This window comes from Malania oleifera, chromosome 8, assembly GCF_029873635.1.
Source record: "Malania oleifera isolate guangnan ecotype guangnan chromosome 8, ASM2987363v1, whole genome shotgun sequence".
Lineage (NCBI taxonomy): Eukaryota > Viridiplantae > Streptophyta > Magnoliopsida > Santalales > Ximeniaceae > Malania > Malania oleifera.
Window position 1 is genome coordinate 19,116,819 of NC_080424.1, and position 24,103 is coordinate 19,140,921.

Sequence of the window (24,103 nt, forward strand, 5' to 3'; positions counted from 1 at the left end):
AAACTACAGTATACACTATATACTATATATTTTATATGATTTATTAACTAATTTGGTAACCAAAATTTACAAGTTCTCATTTTGGAATCGAAACAAAAATAACCAAACTTTCTATTATCTCCTACTAAATCGACCAACTACAATTCAATAGTCAAACCAAATTAATTGAATAGGTAGGTTAAGGTTGATTAATTTGCTTAATGTCGAACACTGCTTACCCTTACTACGAGCCGCCATCTTGGCTTTCCTATATTGTAGCTTTGAGCCATCATCCTTTCATGTTTATATGTTGCAGCTTTGAGCCATTATTCTTGTACTATTGTAGCTACGAGTCATCATCTTTACAAATTGTAGATTCGAGCAGTAATCCTATACATTGTGCCTTTGGGTTATCATTACTACCCCCCCCCCCCCCACCCTTTTTGATTCTCGTGGGAACTCCTGCCATCAACGAGTCTTTCGGACCCCTCGATGCGGCACCAAACCCACGGGATGACAGCCTTCCCCCTAGTTCGCTGCTTGGGTTAATCGGATGCTCCTACTAGATTGCGCGACTGCTTTACCATTGCGCCAATGCACTAGGGGTTCATTACTACCCCCTTTTTCCTTCTATATATAGATAGTAAGCAATTTTCTAGCCACTGTCCTCTTTTTCCTTTTGAGTAATTATCATCTTTGTTCCAATTTTTGCTTTGCTGCTATCTTGTACTAACTCTTGGACATAATTCTATACTTTTCAACTTTGTTGCATCCTTTTCACTAAGGGATAAATAAAAGGGGGCTCCTATCAACACTAAATCCTATCTAGACTAACCCTAGACACTTTTTCCGAAAACATGGATAGTTTGGATTGCACTGTCTCCTTATTACTTTTAGCCGTTTTGTAGATTTTTGTCCTTTTATTTACACCTATTTCTAGTAGTTCAAGGTGGTCCATAATGATTTAGGGAGGTCTAAGTTCTTTATATGAAAATTGAGAAATCTTATATTTATTTTGGTTTTTTCTTCTCAATTTTTTAGCCTCTTTGGGATTTTTTTAAAAGAATTTTGGTTATTTTCCTTGGACCAAAATTTGACGTTCTTTCATTTAGAAGTTAAAAAAAATTAAAAATATGTATTAAATTAATTCCCGTAGTGAATGAACACAATCGCGTGTGGTTGCCTATGTGCGTACTTGTGCACTCACGCACATGATAGCTTGAAAATGACATCAAATTTCACACAATTTAAAAAAAAAAAAAAAAATTGGTTAGGTAGTGTATGCACTTGGAAGCCCCCCCACCCCCCTCTCGAAATGGAATAATTCCATTAGAGGGATTCAAAATAAAAAATATTAATAGGAGCCAAAACAACATCAACTCATCTTGTCTTCTTGTTCTTTCCATGCCCTTGATCCTTTCCCCACTTCTTGAAGGGTCTTTTGCCATCAATTTTAGCAATCTCCTTACGCCAACCTGCCATCCCTCTTTTGCATCACCTCGACACCTCCTTTTTCATGCCTAGTCAACCTCCTCCTCTATTTCTTCTTTTCTTTTCTTGAAAGACCTTAACCCATGCATGGTCACTTACCTGAGCTTGGCAATGGCAGCCCAGCTGAAACCCACCCCTACTACTTGCCATCACTGCTAACCCTTACGGACCCCTATTTAAACCCCTACTAGGAACCCAAGGAGTGACCCCCCCCCCTTTAGCCACCTATTCTAGCCTTCTAAATATATGTTAGTGTACGTCCAGTCGTACATCGCCTTTGTAGGCAGTGCAAGCCAGTATAAGATCCCCTTAACTCTCTCTCCTTAATACCTAGGTTTTGAGAATGAGCTCTCTAACTTGGTATTAGAGCTGGGCCTTGGGCTGCTTGGCTCCTCTATGGATTGGACTCCTCCTTACCTCATTTCCCCCCTTCGGCTCGAGGGCGAGTGTTGGTGTGCGTCTAGTCCCACATCGCCTCTATGGGTAGTCCCAAGCTAGTATAAGATTTTCTTAATTCTCACTCATTAATACCTAAGTTTTTAGAGCTCTCTAACTATATATATACAAAAACCCCAAATTTATTGATAGCCCTCACTTATGGCGGAAGAATACTGTGATTACAAGCAAGACACATGTGATTTACAAATAAATTAACAAAATCATCCCAGACATCAAAACCAATACTAAAAAAAAAAAAAACATGAACCATTATCCAACTAAAGCAATCTAGATATGCCTATATATGTAATCAAAACCAACCAAACATGCTTGGAATATAGAGAAAAAACATAAATCAGAGGAAAACAGAGGAAAAATCAAATGATGAGAATTAAAGACGGTGGCTTAGAATACTCATCTTATCCATACGTATGAGACCTCTCATTTTACTCGGCAGCACATCACCTACAAAATATCTCCTCGTGTTGCCTCCCTCTCCTTGACGAGCCAAGAAATCCCCCACCTGATTACCTTCTCTAAATTGATGCTTTATAAAGAACTGAAGACCTTATAACTCCTCCTCTAACAATTTCCAAAAGTCCCATAAGTACTAGGAGGAACAAATTCCAGTTGTGAGCCATCCCACCACCAATTCTGAGTCACTTTCAATACAAATATTTTGATATCCCAACTCCTTATAGATTCTTACACCACTAGTAAGAGCCCTTAACTCCGCTCCATTGTTAGTACGCAACTCAAAATTTTTAAAGAAAGCGGTCTTAATATTACCCGATGAGTCGTGGATGATACCACCACCACCACAAAAACCCAAATTTCCTATACAAAAGCCTTCTATATTTAGTTTCAACCAACCTAGTTGAGGCTTTTTCTCTTTCTTTTCCCAGCCTCAACTAGCTCAGAACATTGCCCTCCTTAAAAAACCAAAAGGGTGCCCCCCTTGTAGGTAAGACCATCTACCTCTCCCTCACTCTTTCCCTAGAGTACCCACATTTAATGTGCACTAAGGAGATCTTAGGTTTATAATGATGGTTTGGGTTCTAACTATATAAGGAAATTTTAATTTATAAGATAAAATTGTGAGGACAGTGGGTCGAAGTGTACAATACTTCATTGGAGTTGGATAAGAACTGTTACATGTGATGTCAAAGCTACTCTAAGGGTACTATCATGTAGGTGGATTGTGTGGGTCACTTTGAGGAGTGCGTTAGAGACTAGACGAGAGAGCATGTCAAGGTCCAACATTAAATGTGTGTTAGGAAGACCTTGGGTTTATAAGGATGGTTTAGATTTTAACTACGAGGTGCCTTTTATAGGACAAAAATGTGCGACCAAAGAACCAAAGTAGACAATAACTCATTGGAATTGGACTGAGACTGTTATAGTATGCATGTAGGGCCTTACGAGTGTTTATGTAGTGTAGTTTCTATAAGTGTAAGGTATATGTGCAAGTGTAGGTGAGAATGAATGATTGGATCTATATAAGGTGCATGCATGTATAAGTGTGTGGGCTAGTTAGAATCTACTGTATATATAGACATGCCTATGTTCATGAGTACACGCATATTGGGTGTCTTTTTACATGCATGAGTGAGTTTTATGTATGTATTTGTCAATGATACATGTTACATGGTCTTAAAAACTAGATCAATGAATGACTCGATAAAGCTATTGGTTCAATGGGATCGGTCGAATTGGTGGGTCAATTCGATGATCGAACCGGTAATATATATTATTATATATATTATTGTCATTATTATTATTATAATTAATATTATTATTATTATTATTAGAAATTAAATATAGCATAAGAGTACTAAGAAATTATTTGATCAAATTAAAGCTATTTTAAGTTTTTGTATTATGTTTCATATATTTGAATATTTATGAATTTGGATAAAACTTAATAAAATGTTCCTATTTTATTTTTAACACAAATTTAGACAAATCTAAACATAAGATCATAAAGGATTACATGGTAAAATTTGAAGTGGAATTTTTTTTTTTAAAATATAAGCATTTTTATATACATGGATGGTATGAAAACAATAAAATAAGTGTTATGATTGTCCTAATTGACCATGAAAAGAAAGAAATTGAAAAATGAGCAGAAGAAAGAAAAAGAGAAAGAAATACCCTAGAAGAGGTGAAAGATTAATACCTGCTCCACATAACTACAACAAAAGTCAAGGACAAGACGCATGTTATCCACATATGAAGACTCTTCACCCGCCTAATGCCTCAGATGTATTCACGCCTAGTTTGTGAATAAGTTGATCTAGGGTGATCTCGGTTGGACATGGCGAGTAGGTGAGAAGATGCTAGGGTGAAGGACCCGACACCTCCTAAATAGGCTTGATCCTTTTCAGACTAGTCCACTCCATACATTTAGCGTTTGTTCCTTGCAGTATGTGGGATGTTTGATCATGACACTCCTCCTCACATACGATGAGTGAATCCATCCTTTTTGAGTGTTTTTGAGGGTATACCAGTTAGGCCGAGTCAAAGCGACAGTTCTTTAGGTGTCCACGGATATCCTGGGTGTAACGAGACACACACATTACACGCGCTTCAAGATTTCGCCTATTTATACTTGAATTTATATGGCTACATTAACTCTGAATTGTGCTCGCTAGTTAATTTTACGTGAGTTTACTGTTCTTAATGGCTATATAATGATGAGATTTGCATAAATGACTTACTTCGGAGTTGCGTGAATTGGGTATGAATGAGTTTGTGTGTAATTTGGTGATATTCCTGTATGTGAAAGGGTATGGTTGTGTTGCCTGTGTATTTATTCATTGAAATTGGTATGACACCACCCTAAATTGCATTCACGTTATTTGCTAGGGACTAGCAAAACTTTAGTTGGGGGGTGTGATTACGCGCTTAAATTGCGTAATTAGGTGCTTTAATTCATGCATTGCGAATGATATTTTGTATTTAAATGCCTAATTACTCTCAATATTCTAACATTGTGTTCTATTTATAAAATTTGGGTTTTATTGAGTAATGTATGAAATTTTGGTGTTTTTTATTGCAGAGCAACTGTTGGAAGCTAAAAAACCAACGGTACTTTGCAATCTGTGCGTAACTCTCTCATCTAACCTCTGATTCATATGATTCAAGATGCCGTAGAAAGATAAGAAAACAATCTATAATTTTCGTGTTTTGTGTTTTGCAAAATACTGGCAGAATCAAGGCCGAAATCAGATGTGAAGTTAGCATACGCCGTTTCATGGATTATTTCGACAATTCTTCGTAATCTTAGCGTAACTTTCTCATACGAGCTCCGATCGAGACGATTCAAAATTCTGGGAAAAGCTGAAAAAGATCTCTACATCTTTTGTGTTTTAAGATTTGAGAGTTACAAGCTATAGGAGGGTCGAAAGTGGGCTTGAAAGAGGAGGGCAGTTCATGTACCTTTGAAAAAAAAAATGAAAATAAAAAAATCAAAAAATGAGATGTGACCCAGCCATGCAGCCGGGTCATCTCAGAAGGGCAGTGTGCGCTGGATACATAGAAAGGAAAGACAAAAGAATGGAAAGAAAAAAAAGAAAGGAAAGAAAAGCAAAGAAAGAAAGGAAAAGGAAAGTAAGGATTGAAAAAGGAAAAGAGGAGGGTTTTCTTGGGAGAGTGCCGTGTGCAAGAAGAGAGGAGGAGAGAGCAGCGTGCGCTGGCGGCTGGAGAGAAGAGAGAGGCCGCACCATAGGAGAAAAAAAAAAAAAGATTTTTCTTGGGAGACACACAAGGGAGGCCAAACCACAAAAATTTTCTTGGAAAAATTATCTTTTTGGGAGCTTTCTTGTGATTTTCTTTTGGGGGTGCTACGAAGATACACACATAGCTAGCAAAGGAGAGTTAAAAGCACGCAAAAATACTATCTTTTCAGAATCGGAAGGCGGCGAACAACGGCGGTGTTCGGGGTGTTCGTGACGCATGACGGCGGTGCGGCGAGTGTTGATCTTTCCCGTACGCTCCAAATTGAAGAAAATATGCTGAAATTTGTTATGTTGGATTTAATTTTCGGAATGAACTAAATTTTTGAATTCTAGGAAAACGATGTAGCTAGTTTTGAACTATGCTTGCTCTTTGATGCTAATCTGAAGTAGTTTTCATTAATGTTTGTTTGAGTTATTTTGTGCCTAATGCTTTTAATTAACTGACCATTAATTAAATAATTTTAGTCTTGTAATTTGTTACCGAAAGGGGGGATTATAGGATAGATCTTGGATAATTCAGCGTAGGTAAATATAGAGATCGAAAGACTTGTATGAACCTACGTAGCATTAAAAATCGAGGTCTTACTGCGTTCTTGCGTTATTAATTTGTATACTCTTATGTTAAATAATAAACAAGAATAGGTTCTGATTGACTATCGAAAGAGGCTTTTGGAAAAATTGGCGATTTGCTAACAAACAGAGAAAACGAAGTTGAATTAGCTAAATGAGTAAAGCATAGTGAGAAACTAGGTGAAATCGGTTTCCTAGAAGTTTTCACCATCATCAATTTGACACGCGGTATCCAGTTTTAAATTCTCCTGAATAGTTTATTTAAAGTAGCTTTGTTTAAATTTTGCAGTCTAAAATTATTAATTTTTTAAAATAAAATCAAGGTTAGTAAAATTTCGGTACTTGGTAAAATTAAGATATCAATCCCTGAGGACGATACTCTACACATCATTATATTATAAAACTACGATACTGTGCACTTACAGTTTGCACCGGTCAATATGTGAATATACAAAATACACACATTTATTTATTGAGATATGCAATTTATATTTTTATATATGAAAATAACATAAACGCACACACATTCAACTATGTATTTATATATTGAGAGATGTACAATATATAAATTTTCTAATTTAACTTTAGCATATAAACTATGTTTGGTTTGGTGGTAAAGTCTTGTTCCTTTTCCCTTGTGGCTGGGCTTCAATTCCCACAAGGGGAGCAATTAGTATGAAGTGACCCGAAATTTTATGCTCTGATAATCCAAAAATTTGCTTTGATACAAACTGTAGTAACATGAAAAATTTTGCTCTATTACCAACTATAGTGAGTCAAAAATTTCAATAGTGCAATATCTCAAATCTATTTATTAGAGTACTAAAAACCTTTATACAACAATATCTCTAATATCAAATATTATCATCCTTACAAATTCTAAAACATTAAAAATACAACTAATTTAAGATCTATTCTAAATAACTCCTACTATCCCACTCACATTTCCGCTGTGCTATTCTGATTTCGACTATACTCTTCAAGATATCTGAAATATATAATAATAATTGGGTGAGACACCTCTCAATAAGTAAGGATTAGATTATTATCAGTGTGTGGCTCAAATGAGGTTTAGTATAAAAATAACTTAATTAATAATTTAACTCTTAAAAACTACCTTTGAATAACTATATATCATTTTTATCCAAAAGATGTAAGCATATAAATATATATACTTCCATTTATACCATTCTTTCACATCACATTTTAGCCCTACTACCTGGCCTCTGTTTACATATACGCGTATACTTTCACTTACCGAGAATCATCTGTTAGGCCCTTCAAGTATGACCATCTATAAATATATAAATATATGCATAACTTTTTTTCTCAAAACAACATTCACACATATCACATAATCAAAAACACATAAATATACAAATATGTATAATCGAACTCCTTTTGGCCTATGTATGTCATGTTTAACCCCCATGACCGGGTTGTGCAGTTCGAAGATTGGACTTAACCTTGGTTGACCGACCAAAGCTAAATCAAAGGTAGTCCGTCTGTAAGTGTGATTTGCCTTCTCATCCTAGTCCGAAAATAGGTGAGTACTCCATCTCTACTCAGGTCAAATTCACTATCCACTGCCAACACTTTCACAACAGTGTGGCTGCACTAATACTCATCTGTAACTACGGTACCGAACATCCATCACATCCGACCCAATAGGGTTCTTAAAACATATATATAATTGTATTTTTTGCATTAAAACATATAATCTCATCATTATTTCCAATATAAAATTTGTACCAAATATCATCCTTATTCCCAATCTCATCAACATTCACAATAAATCATGCATTAGGCATAACTCCGCAAAAATCCCAAATTTTGCTAAATTATACAGTAAATTAAAATAACTCATGCCACACAATTTATATAATAATTATAATTTCATAAAATTACCCGATAAATTTTCATAAACATATACTCAATAAATTTAAATAAAAGCGCGAGTATGATCCACTCCTTCATATTTAAAAACCCAAATATGATCAAATTCTCGCAGATAATTCAATTCCAAAATATTCTCAAAAATTCAGGCATATGATCAAATTCGTGCAATTTAATTTAATTCCAAAATATTCCCAAAAAGCCGATATAATCAAATCCCTACAATTTAATTCAACTCAGACATATGAATATAATTAAATTTACGTAATCAATTAAATTGAAACATATTTTTAAAATAATATCTGAACATAAATATAATTAATTTCACATACTCAATTTAAATCGGTCATATTTTAAATAACATAAATCTAATTAAATTCACGTACTCAAATTTAATCGAAAATATTTTAAAATAAACCTGACATAATCTAATCCATTTACACTAGCCTTAGAGTGGTGCCTATGACGTGTGGATGATGAAATCTCTCCAGTTAAATCCTTGGAGAGCGAAATTGAAACCCAGGAATGTTTTCTGTTCTTCATGATTGACGTAAGTTTTGTAGAGAAAATTGAGAGAGAGAGAGAGAGAGAGAGAGAGAGAGAGCAGGATGGGAGTTAGATTAAAACTTGTGAGAGGGGTCTTCTCTGAATCAACAGGAAGTTTGACTTCCTATTTATATATTTTAAAATCATTTCACTAATCTTTTATATACATATATATATATATATATATATATATTTTGGAATCGTTACATAATATGGTGATAAATTCTTGCATGCATGTGCATGCCTAGGGTGGGCATGGGATGTGTACGACCCATTATTATTAATATTATTATTATTATTATTATTACAAAAAAAGAGTATGAAAATGTTTGATATGTGATTATGTTGTTGTAAAAGTTAAAAGAAAAATGTGTTTCTATTTCTTCAAATATTATTATTGTGTTTGTTAGGTTGGTTACTAGCTATGTTTGTTATGCCTGTATTATTATTATTATTATTATTATTGTGCCCCATGAAAATGCTTGCATTTTCTAACATTGTCCTCTTTGCCCTTGCATGCATGTGTGAATTCACTTTGATGGAATATCAAGGATGGGGTACTTAGACTGTACACATTATTTTTAATAGTTGTTTGTCTATTTAATTACTTTGAGTTATACAATAGAACTCAGAAGTGGCGCAATAGCGGCCTTTTAAGCCTCCTAAGGTGAGAATAATTTCCAATTCTAAGGCCGATAAGTTGAATAAATATGGAAGAGTCTTGATTCCCGTTTGATTAAATTGAAAGGTAATTAAGGGCTAATTAGGTATCATACATGTAATGGGTGTCTAAAGGGTCTTGATACCTTTCCCTTATGTAACATAATCCTGATCATTAATTTGGTTATGCATGTCAAGACTATAGGTCCTTTGGACTTGAGGTTAACTTATAGATCAAGAAATCAGTAGTAATTATGTGACCTACCCATCCATAAAACAAAATAAGTTAGTGATAACTCTATTGAATATCATACACCAATAATCTCATCCCTATACTCTCTCAATTGTCATCTGAGTCGAGGTGGTCGGGTCAAGCCCTAGTATGGACATGTCAACAGGGACAATATGCTAAGGAAAAATAGTGTTCTTTGCACATCATATTTTCTATAATGGTATATTGTAAATATATGGAGTAATCCAAGAAAACTAGTTTTTCTATGACTAGGGTTCCTTGCTCTTTTCGTCTTTATAAATAGTTTATTAAGGGGTTGTCCCACCCATTCTCAATTTTTTCTTGGTCACTCCTTGTCTCCTAATTTTCTCTAGAGTACTATGTACAGTGTTGTAAATTAAAGGACTTTGCACATCCACACGTGTATAATGAAGCCATCTCAAGAAGAAGGGGGATAGTTCACTATAGCCTCCATTAGGTATTCATTAAAAACAATATGACAAAAAAGATACCCTACTAAATTAATAGTCCAAGTTCTGATAGAACACTATTAGTTTTTTAGTGCATTTTCTACATCATACGTTAGAGTTAGAAAAGCTATGTAGATCTTTCCCGTAGAACTAATAAGCTATACATATTGATTCATGGAATTAAGAAGTTTTTGGCATCACCATTAGGGATTTCTCAGTAAGCATTAGAGAAAAAGTAAAATGTTTGAACGATAATGCCATGTATATTTGAGAATATTACTACAATGTTGTGTATGCAATGAATATCTTAACATATAGTGTTGGTTTTTGGAGAAGAGCGATGAATTTATTGCCCATGTAAAAATTAGGAGTTAGATCTCTTAGGTAAGAATGATATAGCACTAGATATTTTCACAAAAGAATTTATCATCATAGCATCAACATTGACTTTGAGACAAATTTCTTAAAAGATGGTAGTATGATTGCCTAGAATTTGCCCATCAAAAGGTACTTATATAGAAAGAAATTTAAATATTGGGATATTATTGTTAAATATAATGTTATGCTTAGAACACGCCAATGTAATGGTGCTTTTGTATAAGAATGTTTTCAAATATAATTTTTACATTCCTTTTTTTTTTTTTAATAATGTAAGTATGAATTATTAATAATTTATGTTTAGTATGGATATGGTTATTATCATCATTGTATTATGAATTAGCAACCGTCTATCAAATGAATTTGGCAAATTAATGAAAATTGCTTTATCAAAAGAGGCTATGAGTTGGTTTTCCATTGATGACGCACCTAACATTTTAAAATTGCACGTTTTTTCGCTTTTGAAAAAAGATAATCAACAGACAAGATAATAGGGATATAAACATCCCATGTTACTCTTAATTAATATTAAAATAACGTTTCATGGTAGGTATTTGCCATTGATCACCTCTGATAGAAAGTTTTGTAGTATCAAGTTTGAGGCTTCCAAAGTAATAAATTATTCTTGATTGCTTTGAATATATATATATATATATATATATATATATATATATATATATATATATGTGCAGTAAAAGAGATACATGCACATAAAAGGGGGAGAGAAATTAAGAGATAATTATTAGCATGAAAAATAGTAGCTTTATTTTGTATTTGGTTGGTGGGAAAGGAGCCTTCAACTAGGTGTAGTAATTTCAATCTTCTAAATATTGTTCCACTAGCTTTTATAGTTTGACTTATAGCCAAGTTATCCATGAACATTTTATGTGTATCTTAAAAACAGTTTTATAGTACAATACATATTAAAGTTTTGTTATATTAAATGGAAAGAACAACCTGGTGCACGAAACTCCTATGTATGCGGACTCCGGAGAAGGAATAGACCACAATGAGTTTATAGTATGCAGTCTTACCTTACATTTTTGTAAAATACTGTTTCCACGCTTTGAACCCGTGACCTCCAGGTCACATGATGACAACCTTACCGTTGTCGTCGTGTTATATAACATTACTTATTTTAATGTTATCAAGTTGGTGCTCGGAGCAAAGTGTTTAATGTTGGGATTTTCATCTTAGAATTCATATATTCAAATCATTAAGATCTAAATAGGATAAAAAATGAGTTAATTCAACCATTCTAATTAGTTATACACAATATTATAACTAAAGATATGAATTATCACAACTTGAATCTTACATTGAATTTAATGACAAGATCTCAAGTTTGTGAGTTTATTAAGATAAGAAACTCAAAATTAACTTCAACACATTACATTTTTTAAGAGGGTTATGGTGTTTCTTCAAAAATGGTAGTTGAGATTCAAAGTCCAAGCATATGATTTTTTTTTTTTTTTGTTTCTTTTTTGAAACAAACTAGTTCTTGGTTTTAAAAAGAAACAAGTGATATGATATTTTTATAAGACCCTCCTAACTTTTAAAATCTTCTTAATAAAAGAATTAGACATCAACTTTGCAAGAGCTAAAAAGAAAATTCTATCAATCAATTTTAATTAAACGTTTTCTTTTAAAAAGTAGAAGATATGCTCAAGAGGCTGAGGGTGGGAAGGTGGAAATGCTACCATGTCAAAACAATTATTTCACCCTTAGTGAAAAAGGGCTGTTTTAAAAAAGATAATTTCATTTCGAAATGTTTGACATAAAAAACTTTACGGTTGTCGAAATAATTTTTTTTTTAAAGTGAATAATTCTAGTAAATTCACATGAATAATTGTTCATTCACTTTTGTAATATTTATAAAAAGTTAAAACACAAAGCATCGAACAATTCATTGGGTTTTTTTTTTAATTTAACTTTTTAAAAAGCATTGATAATTTTCTTTTAAAAGCTCAATAAAAAGATAAAAATTAACTTTTCAAAATTACAAAAATAGTATTTTCACCAAGCACTTAAAGCACAAATTTTACTTTGAAGGTAAGAAGTTACACCGAAAGGTTCAAACACTTCCCCTCAAGCATCACTTGGCCCTCTTGCAGGTTATGACAAGTTATTGCTGCAAAGAGAGCAATTCAATGCTTAAGCTGGTGCTGTGGGATGGGTTTGGTACTAAGATTGTGCATTTGCAACCCCCAATTTACTTACAAAAACATATCAATATAATATTTTTTTTATGACCCAAAATTCCAACCTAGACACAAAATCGGGGATGAAAACATTGCTGTCCGTCCATTGACACATCCTTAATAATGCATCAGGCAAACCACAAGCACAGAAACGAATCTGGGACCTTAGGATCACCAAAACTCAAGTTTGTTCTTATTACTTGAGAAATCCAACTGGACAATACAAATAGTTATATTATTAATACACTATTCGTTTTGGAGACAAATTTTAATATTTTCAAAGCAAGCTCTATACCCAATTACGCCCATTTCTTCAAATACGATCCAAGATATCAAGCCTAAATTAATTAATTGTGATGGGAGTTATAGGGGTAATCCAAGTATTTCAGGAGGTGGAATTATTATTCGGAACTGCCATGACTTGGTGAAAGCGGTTTTTTTACGCTATTTTGACAATGGTACGAATAATAATGTGAAATTAAAAGTAATTCTGGAAGAAATTCGTTTATGCAAATGAATTCATTATTTTAATGTGATTATTGAATGTGACTAGCGAATTATTGTTGATTGACTTCAGAAAGGTAGATGTACCTTATAGTATCTTTAGGATTTTGGGAGGACCTCGTGGCGGAGTTAGAATGAGTGAATTTCATGGTGATCCATCAATATAGGGAAGACAATAGTGTGCCTGATTTTCCTGCTAGAGAAGAAGAAATGGGAAACAATGTCATTTAAGAAAAACAACATCTTTTACCACGTTCTCTGAAAGGTATCCTTTGGATGGATAAGTTGGGTCTCACTTCCTTTCAACATTAGTTCAACTTCTCAATTTTTGTTTGGTTGGTTTAGATTTTTTGATTTTAGTTTATTTTATTATTTTTGTTTTTGATAGGTCTGTTTAGATTTGTTTGGATTTATAGTCCTGTTTTTTGTTGGTTCTTGGTGTTGTTTCTGGGAGACCTTTAATTTTTTTTTTTTTATCTGTAATCTCCCAATGTTTGTGTTGTAACCATGGTATTCCTCCACAAAAAGTGAGGGTATATCAATAAATAAATGGAGGTGCCGCCCTCTTTTAGTGAAAAAAAAAAGGCCTAAATTAATTATAACAATTGATTGAGGTGTGTCATCCAGATTTTCTAGGTTTGTGATTTAGCTCATGTCCTCTAGTCTTTTATGTTAAGTTTGGTTTATGAACTTGTCATTACTTGAAACAACATGAAATATAATGAAAATAGAGGGAATGACTATTCTTTATATATTTCTTATTTCATCCAATATGTACTAAGAAAGGAATAGATGTTGATAAGATAAAATTAGAAGTAGTTATTCTTTATTTATGGATTCATAAAATGTTTGAGTTTGCTATTTGATTTATGATAGTAATATAACTTTTGTATAAGTAATTATAACTAATTTATTATAACTAATATACTTTTAGAAATATGCATTTCGCAAACCAAATGTAACTTTGCGAATTTGTTCCATCTTGAATCCTTTTTCTCCTTGGCTCTATAATATGCTCTCTATTGTTGGCTTGATTGCTCTTGTTTGTTAAAGCATTTTCCTCACATTTGAGTGAGGCTCTTCTTTAAGCTCATTAACTTTAGATACACTTTGGAGATTTTCATTAATCTTGGAGTTGGTGTTAGTTGGAGTAGGTGCCCGACATTTGGTTACGGCAAGTTAGACTAATTTACTTTTGATTTGATTTTGGAGATTCGTAATGACTTTGTGGGCTTATGATAATCGCAAAGATTTTTGCCATTATGGAGAGCTAATTATCAAGAAGTTTTCTGTCAACATAAACGAAAACACAATTACATGAAACAACGGTTTGATTAGGGATTCTAGACACAAAAAAAGAAAAAGAAAAAAAACAAAAATAGTATATTATTGCTTAGCAACATAGGCCACACGGGTAATTTGAGAACATTAATTGATTTGTTAATTAAAAATTTCGAAATGTTAATTATAAATATTAGTTAGAATACTAATTAAAAGTGTTAGCATAATTAATGAGTGTTTAGTAATATATAATTATTAAATTATATTGACATTTCTAATTATTATTTATAATTAACATTTTCAATTAATTAATTGCAAATTAATTAATATTTACATTAATTAACATTTTTAAGTGACATTATCAATGTTGTCTAAATAACAAAGAAATTGACATTTTCAATTAAAATTTTTAAATAACATTTTAGACATTTTCTAATAATTAAATTATGTTTACAGTTTTAATCAATATTTTATAATTAATATTTTAATCAAACATTTGATATTTTAATTAACTTTCAATTAATACTTATGTTAATTAACATTTTAAATAACACTCTCAATAAACATTCTAAATATTGTCTAAATAAAAATAATTAATTGAAATTCAATTGAAAATTTTTAGTTAATATTTTTAATTAACATTTTTTAATTCTCTAATTAAAAATGAGTTAATAAATTAACATAATTATTTTCCATTTTAATATTTTTAATTAAAAAGTAATTAAAATTTAACTAATATTTTATAGTTAGTATTAATTAAAGAAATAATTAATATTTATAATAAATTAGCATTCTTAATTGAAAATTTTAACATTTTCTAGTCTTTAAAATAGTATTTAATTATTATTTTCTAATTCCAAAAAATATTGTTATTGATTTTGTTTATAATATTATTAGTTAAATAACATTATTATATTTTTGCATTAATTCTTAATTAACATGTCCATAAAATGTTTGAAATTACAAGTTTGTCATTATCTATGAATAGTAGCTGCTTATAAGTAGCCAAAAGTAATTCTTGATTACTTCTCAAAAAGTACTTATATTTGCTCCAAAGTTTGAAAAAAAAAAAAAAAACTTTTTGTAATAAGTAAATTCTGGTTACAAGTATGGAGTTTAGTATTTGCTGTCATGGCATTTTTTTTGCCTTTACAAAATTACTTTTTTGTAAGTGGTTCCAGACAATATCAAGGATTGTTGAGGCTTCAATTACATGAGACATCTTTTATAAGACAAAATCATGATGTCAATCAACTAAAATAGACGATAACTGCACCCACGGGCATGGTGTAATGTCCCACTTTCGGGCGTTATCACTTTCCTTATGGGCTTTGCGCCCGTGGCAACAACGGGTACCTATCAGAGCACTCACTGAGATTGAGGTGTTGCGTATCGCCATCCCTCAATTTAGTAAGCCCCCGGGCGGAGAGTCTTACTTCGCCACAATCATTCATAAGCGAGAGTTCTTGGGGATCGGGGTAACTAGCCCTTTGCTCTGATACCAAACTATAACGACCTGCTTAATTTCCATGTTTTTTTTTTTTTTTTTATACTATGACATTCTACATACTCTGATATCATAATATTAACCTAAGCAGCAAGAAGCATAAATCATATAAACATAACCATAAATCATTTTCTACAACACCAGAGCTCTGAAATGTTACCCAAAATATACAAACATAACAGTATCCCCAAAAACACCCTTAACTAGCTAGGGTTATACAAAAATACTTCCTCAATACTCACTTCACTGATAGGGCACTACTGAAGCCCTTCTATCTGCGAGCCTGGTATGCTCGCCTACTTGGATCACCTGAAAAATGATTCAACACTAGGATGAGCCAACGCTTAGTAAGACGAAATATGCTATTACTAGTGTGTGGAAAATGAGTTACAATATTATGAAAATCTGTTTTCATATAATCATGTATGACTGAAAACGAAAGTACAATACAAGTAATAAGATACCCCACCCTTTCTAGGTTGCTTAACATAACAATATTGTAGATTACTATTCAAAATAATTCTAGTATACATAGGTATGTCCCCTGTTTCTATAAACCTGTATATATGTAATAGTAACTGAGAATTTTCCCTGTGGATAACCGTGTGTCATGATTTAACCCCTCATAACAGGGTTGTGAGCCCGTAGGCGGGATTTACCCTGGTTGGCCAACCAGGAATAAATTTCTATACTCCATCGGTCTGATCTGCCCACCTCAACCTATATCTGATGGGGAGTCTGTCCACGTCAAGGGCCTAGTTGATCGACCTACTACCACGTATTATCTAAATAGGTGGTTGCACTCATATCGTAACATAATATCTGTAGCAACGGTATCGTGCTCTGCCGTATGGTCCAACAGGGTCTGATACTATATAGCGTATCTCTATATACAACTATCTGATTTACCATGATTCTGAAATAACCGTAATAACCATGATATTGCATAAACTGAATTGTAATTCATATATCGTAATACTGAGATCTGTATAATCATAACACTGAAGCTACATAATCATAATACTGAAATTCGTATAATCATGGTACTACAATTTGTATAATCATAGTACTAAAATTCATATGATCATGGTACTGAAATACGTAAAATCATGGTACTAAAATACGTACAACATATCTCCATACTAGATCATATCCTCAAGCCACACATACGTTAATACATAATTTTCATAATTTAATAAACGATATAATATTTTAAAATTTCCTAGCATAGCATATTTCCCTTACCTGTTTACTGAAAAACCCCTATGGTACACTAGCCTAACACCCGCAGGGCCTCCTACATAACACCCTGAAAACAACATTCGCCAGAATAAAATATCAGTATTTCTTCGCCTACATCATTTCCTATAACTGCCTGAAGGCCAAAAATGAGCTAAAAGGCCTTACCCTGAATTTGGGATGAAATCCAACTCCGTTTCACCAACGATCCGCTCTGACAGACTTGCATAGAACTTCACCAGGAGCTTCGTGGTGGCTTCGGATCGTCGATCCGGCGACTGGCGGGGCCAGAATCGAAGAGAGAAGGGAGAGGGTTCGTAGAGAGAGAGAGAGGAGAGAGAGAGCGACATGAAAAGTGGATAAAAATTCGGTTTTCTACTATTTATAGAGGCAGATTCATCGACGAGACACATTACTTCATCGACAAATCTTTCAGTAAATTCGTAGACGAATCCCTGTATTCATCGACAAAATTCAGAGTAGCCCAATCCGTCTCTCGGTATTTTCTCATCGACGAATCCCTGTATTCATCGACGAATTCCTAAAGACCTTCGTCGACGAAACCCTGTATTCGTCGACGAAGCTTGGCAATTTTCTTAAAATTATTATAATTATTATTATCTCCAAAGTGCGATGTCATCGACGAACGCACGGCCTCCTTCTGTTCCTGTTTCCATTTTCCTCCCTTTTTATTATTAAAATAATATTATTCTTTGGGTCACTACACATGACGCGGTGGAAAGGCATCAGCAAGTAAGAAGGAGCGTCGGAGGTTCAATTCCAGGTAGATACACTCACGAAACCAGTGGTACTTGTGGATGGCGAGAGTTTACTCTGTGAGCCAGATGTGACCGTGGATGGTGAGAGTCCGCTCTGTGAGCCAGCGGGAACCGTGGATGGTGAGAGTTCTTAGTGGGCCAGCATGGACAGTGGATGGTAATGGAGATGTGTCCCGGGGGTCGGGTTGGCCGAACGTCCAACTGATGTACAAAAATCGTGTCCGCATTCTGGACTTTACCCTAATCAACAAGACCTGGGGGCGGTGGACGTTGATCCGTAGGTTTGGTGCCGCACTTAGGGGTCTGAAGGGCTCGTTGGTGGCTGGAGTTCCTATGTAATAAAAAAAAAGAAAAAAGACAATAACTCATGAAGTTGGCTTGAAATCATTACTCTGATATTGACTTTACTTATTAGGATAGAATCTCCCTTGATGCATATTAGTTAACATGTGTCATTCTCCATTATCTTCTTAATTTCCCGCACATCAATTAACATGTGTCATCCCGACTATCTTCTTAATTTCTACTGAATTTTCATGTTTCTTGATTCGATATTTTTAATTTAAATACTAGTTGATTGGTTCAATTTTGTAGATTGTAATGATCAATTTCTTCACTATTTGCAATCACTAGTTGTCATTGTTCTTAAAAGTTTTTGTGCATCAAACTGCCCTTTTTATAGACATACTAATAAATGCCCCTTGCGTAGCGCTAAGCTAGACACACTCAATGGCAATGTCTCAATCAACCATGGCAACAAACAACGTTTTTATAAACATACTAATATATCCCCTTTGCATAGCACTAAGCTAGACACACTCACTGACAATGTCTCAATCAACCATGGTAACGCACAACTTAATACTGAAAATTGTGTAGAATTTGGCTAATGTAAAGATGTTTCAAATGTTGGAATCAATGGTTGTTCCTGCTCAAATTCTTAATACAACATCATTATCCCAAGTTGCCATTCCAAAAGCAAGTCGACCTTCATCTAGCTTCTTTACAACGCCACAAACTGCCACGCCACCATGTTCAAATGCCTCCTTTGTACATTGACATCTTGGATGAAGAGGCACTTGAATAGAGAAAAAAGTAGTCAATCTTAGAAGAAGAGCAGAATTGAATAATTGGAAAGGTAGAGATATTGGAGGAAACAATTATAGTTATTCAGGGCACCGAATTTTCTAGGAGCCATTGATTAATGAATTGTGCTAGGCTCTCGAAATTTTTCATCCCTGCAAATTTTAAGACCCCAATTTTGAGAAGTACAATAGGTGAGGTTGTCCCATAATGCATTTAAAAATGCACTACCAATGCATAGCTCCTTAACAAAAGCAACAAGAAGTTGATGTTGCACAATTCCAAAGAAACTTGTCCAAATTTGCTCTTTGATGGTTCCTTTAGCTAGACATGAATCACATCAGAGGTTGGTTACATTTATTGCTTCAATAATACATTGCTCTCGATAAATATGAACAGAGGAAAATAGAAATAAAGAGAAGAGGAAAGCTTCAAAAATTATACATAGAGCTGGCATAAGATTTCCTCTAAGATTTAGCACCCCTACTTGACAAATGAATGATCCACACCTTCATCAACACTCTAAGGGATTGTTCTTTGAGGAAATGATTGGAATTATAACCACCAAGTTATTTGATTGATGATGATCAAATGTTAGGTTAAGGATCGAATTAGGAGCAGATGATAGCTAGGAGATTAGAGGTAAGGAAACCTTTTCAGATGGAAGACAAAAAAAAAACTGAATATGTTTACAGTGACTCAAAGGTTTTACCTTAACTAATTAGTTCAACGTCTTTACTATCCTTAACAACAGTTGCAATGTTTTGCAATGGATCAGGCATAGATGATGATTCTATTTTCTACTCCAACCAAGCAGGCAAGCAAGTTGTCCCTTACTAATGATACCCTAGTTGCCACTACCTCAATGAACATCAAGCACCCTGGAAGGACATAATGGTCATTGAGCTTGTCCTAATGAGTTATACTAAGTTGTATGCAAAGTTTTATTTTACCAAGTGTTGGAATTAGATTTTGATGATTGACAAAACATGAATTGAAATGTGATTTTGATGATTGTCAAAACATGTATGTGTATTATTGAAATACTTTTTAAAAAAAATGAAAAGTAAAATTAGAAGCTTCAATTGAAGCAACAACAGAAGTTTTCTATGAAGCAGTGATATAAGTTTCATTTAAAACATTTATAGAAGACTTATTAAGAAGTACTGATGAGTTACTATGCTTATAATCTTCTGGCTGCCAATGTACATTTAACAAAATGATTATTGAAGGATTAATTATGCTTAATTGAGATTATTTTCTAGATTAAATACTTTATGGTTTACACTTATTAATTTGATTTGCTTGATTTGGAACTTTGAATTGAAAGTGAAATATAACTTGAACAAAAGGTGACTACTAAATTTATCTTGAAACTTGAGATTACTCTTGGAAATTCAATTGTCTTGAAGGCGGAGTGGGATGATTGTTCATTTACCAGAATTTTCTGTCCATTAGAGCATGAATTAAAGCACAACTAGTGTTCGAATAATTTTTTGTAAATTAATCTATTCTAAAACATACTAGAAGGAGAAATAATTAGAGTACATAGCGAAGCATTCTTTGATCCTATACTACAAGAGATTTACTTCTATTGTATCTTTGTTTCAATTATGCATCTTATAATATCTTCCTAATAAGTCGAGACTACTATAAGTCTCTTTAATTTCATTGATTCTAAACAAAAACATTTTAAAGCAAACTAGAAAAGACCAGTTGGATTAAATGTAATGTTCTTTTGTTATTGGTGTAGTTTCCCTGAGGGGGTTGGGTGTCCTAAGTGCAAGTCGCTCTAGATTTAGCTAGAATCCAAGAGAGATAACTTGTGAAAAGGACGTGTTAAAATGACCGAGTGGTTCTCAATGTAATCAGTTAATTGAATTTAGTGAAATAAACAAGTTTGCTTGGGGAATGGATGTAGGTATGGTCAACTGAACCACTATAAATCATTGAGTCTCTCATGCTTATAGCTTACTCTATGATTTTTATTTTTTTGGGTTGTACTACCAGTCAACAATTACATTTTCTTGCAAGTCCTGTGCTTGAATACTCAACTTGGTTTGAGAAGAAATTAATCAAATAATTTTTTTTAAACCACCCAATTCACCCCTCTCTTAGGTGTATGTATATAGACAAATAGTTAGCATGTATCTGATCTCAACTCAACAATGTGTTGTAGCTAGACTTTGCATCAACCACAAAGAATGTCTCCTTCCTTATTCTGACACCAATGTAAACTCCACTAATGCGAGACTCAAACTCTTCATGTTCTCCCTAAATCATAAGGAAGTGAAACACTAGGGCTTTTAAACTAGCGGAGGGACCTAGATAAATAAAAGCAAGTCAATACAATACAAGAGGATGCAAAGGCATGCGTTTGAATACATATATAGAAAGGCTAACAAGAATTTAGATAATTACCAACTTACCTTTAACTTGGTATAATAAAGCTAGAGTAATCCTAACCCAAATAAGCTTAAGCTCATAGAGGAGGATAAAGAATAGAGGACATGTGACTAAAAAATCTCCACAATCTTCTTCTTCAGATCATTGGTCTATCAGTGTTAAACCTTACATCCTTTGCCAACCTCCTCCATCTAGTCCTCTCTGACCACTCGCTCTCACACACACAAAAAAGAAGAAGAAGTATTTACGTCCCATTTGTGAATGAAAAATACCATCTCCAACATAAGTTTTTTTATGGGGTTTGGCATAAAAGTACCCTCAACTGTAGAATGTTAGGGGATGTTCAGAGAGAACAAGAAACAAAACAACTTTAATTTGTAAGAAATTCGATGCTCAAAAAGAACAACAATAAACTAAGCAAAAGTCTACCATGAATTAGGCAGGAGTTGAAAGGGAGAGAACTTAATGGTTGAGGACCTTTATGAAGAATGGAGGTATAGGTATCTAAAACGAGCTCAAAGAGCGTCCTCATAAACATATATTTCCTTGAGCTGAGACGAACAAGACTTTTCCATGGCTTTAGTAAAAACATGTTAAAAATAATTGGAAATATGGTATGCATTTGTGATACATGAGAGGTCCTCAAAGGTTAGAGTCCCTAGCTCAACGACAGGGCTCTCCAACTCCTCAAAAGAGAGTTCCTTGATGTCAACAAAAGCCTTAGACTTATTGGTAGACTAGGAAATCACCTTTAGAGAGGGAAGTGGCCTTTGGGACTTGCTAAAAGAGCCCTTTTTCCAAAGAAGGATTCCCCATGTAGAAAGGAGGAATTAAGAAGAAGATGGAAGAAAGATGATAAGGGATGATCCCTAGTTCTTGCCATTGAAAAAGGTGTGATTGGGAATATGGATAAACATCTCAAAAGCGCAAAAGGAAGGTAAAGGATCAAAGTGAATAATAGGAAGAAAACTAAGAAAAGCTAGATGAGATGTACCCGAGTAATCAAAGAAAACAAAAAACTCTAGGTGAAGGAGGATATATATTAGGGAACTTACAAAGGAGGAGGCTGTAGACAAGGGGAATCCTTGAAATGAGTAGCAAAAGCTCAAAACAAAAAGTCTTGAGCTTAAATACCCTGAGAAGGAAGGCACGCAGTTGACCCTTGCATAGAAACAACATGTGGCATATCCAACGACCATAAAACTTCAAATGATGGTGCACATAGCCCTCCGCATGTGTCTTAAAAAATCCAAACACCAGGAAAGGACAACTTTATAAGCCTATCGAGACTCTTGCCAAAGTTTCCTAAATGAGATTATCAATATTAGGATTATAATTCAAGAAACAATTATAGTTGCATAAAAGCTCTTAAAATCCCCTAGGGATCATAGGTTGGAGTATGTTAGCTCAAATGTGAGCACCCCTAGATAAGCAAATAGAATAGATGAATACAAGGAAGTTAGAACTTCCATGAAAACTTCCCAAACTACTCCCACCCCCTCACCTTGCAGGCAAAATGGTGAAGGTGAGTATTTATACCAAAAAAAAATTAATTATCTTATATTTCTATGAGTCTTGTTAATGTAAGCATTGAAGAGTTTTCTTGCAACCTAGACTCTAGTTGCCTCTGTTGTCTTGCAAGTCCCTAAACCATTGGATTCTCAAGGAGCACCTAATCAAGCCCAATCCATAATTCACATTAACATTTACGAAATAGTGAAGCTCAACTTTTTAATGGCAAGAGGAAGCTAGAAATGTCTCAAAAGGAAGATCATGCCATCTTAGTACCATATAGATTGAGAAAATACAAGATTAAGAGCTTCTTTAAGTGCCCATGCTTTGACTTGTCAAACTCTTTCACCTTATGATCCTTGATCTTGATTTGATTTCCATCAACATCCAACAAGCAACTTCCCCCAAGAATACCTATTCCTACAGTTCCACACCATACTGATTGTTTTCATATGATGTCTCTTTGTCGTATGACGTTTCATTTTTTGACATTCCTTGATTCATCATTTCATCCAACAATGATGATCATATAAAGGGTGAGCTTTAACAAGTTCAAGTGCATGCATCAAGTCTTTAAAAATTGAATGATCATCCCAAGCCAAATTGTCAAAAGATGACTTCGTTCCTTTTTCTCTCTATAGGAGCCAACATATAGCTAAATCCCTCTTGATCCTAATTTTGTCCAACTTGAACCATTGTCCCTCCACAATTTGCTTAATGACCTTTGCCAAGTCAAAGGTTGCTAGATCGCTAAATCAATTTTATAAAGGCGACACTGATTGATGTTTTTGGATCTTTGTATTTCTAAAAGTAAAAAATGCTCAATCGTCTTAGCCTTATTTAAGGGACAAGAATTGAGCAAATTAGACTTTGTAGGGACTAAAGTCTTCATAGACACTAAATGAAAAGTTTAATTTGTGTTGGGATGTTTAACATCGAAAATATTTTAAGCATCTTTTTATTAGTATTATCATGTGCAAAATCTCCACCTTAATATCCCCCTAGTCCTTTTTGGATAAAATGAAAGTTTACTTTGCACTAAAGTCTCCTCTTTTGCTTCGTGTCCAAGAAAAAAAAAATGATAGGAGGTACGAAGCACAGTATTCAAAATCTATAGGTCAATTTATTGTGGAAAATATTGTTTATTTTTATTTTTTTAAAAAATTATAAATACTCATTTATTTTTTATTT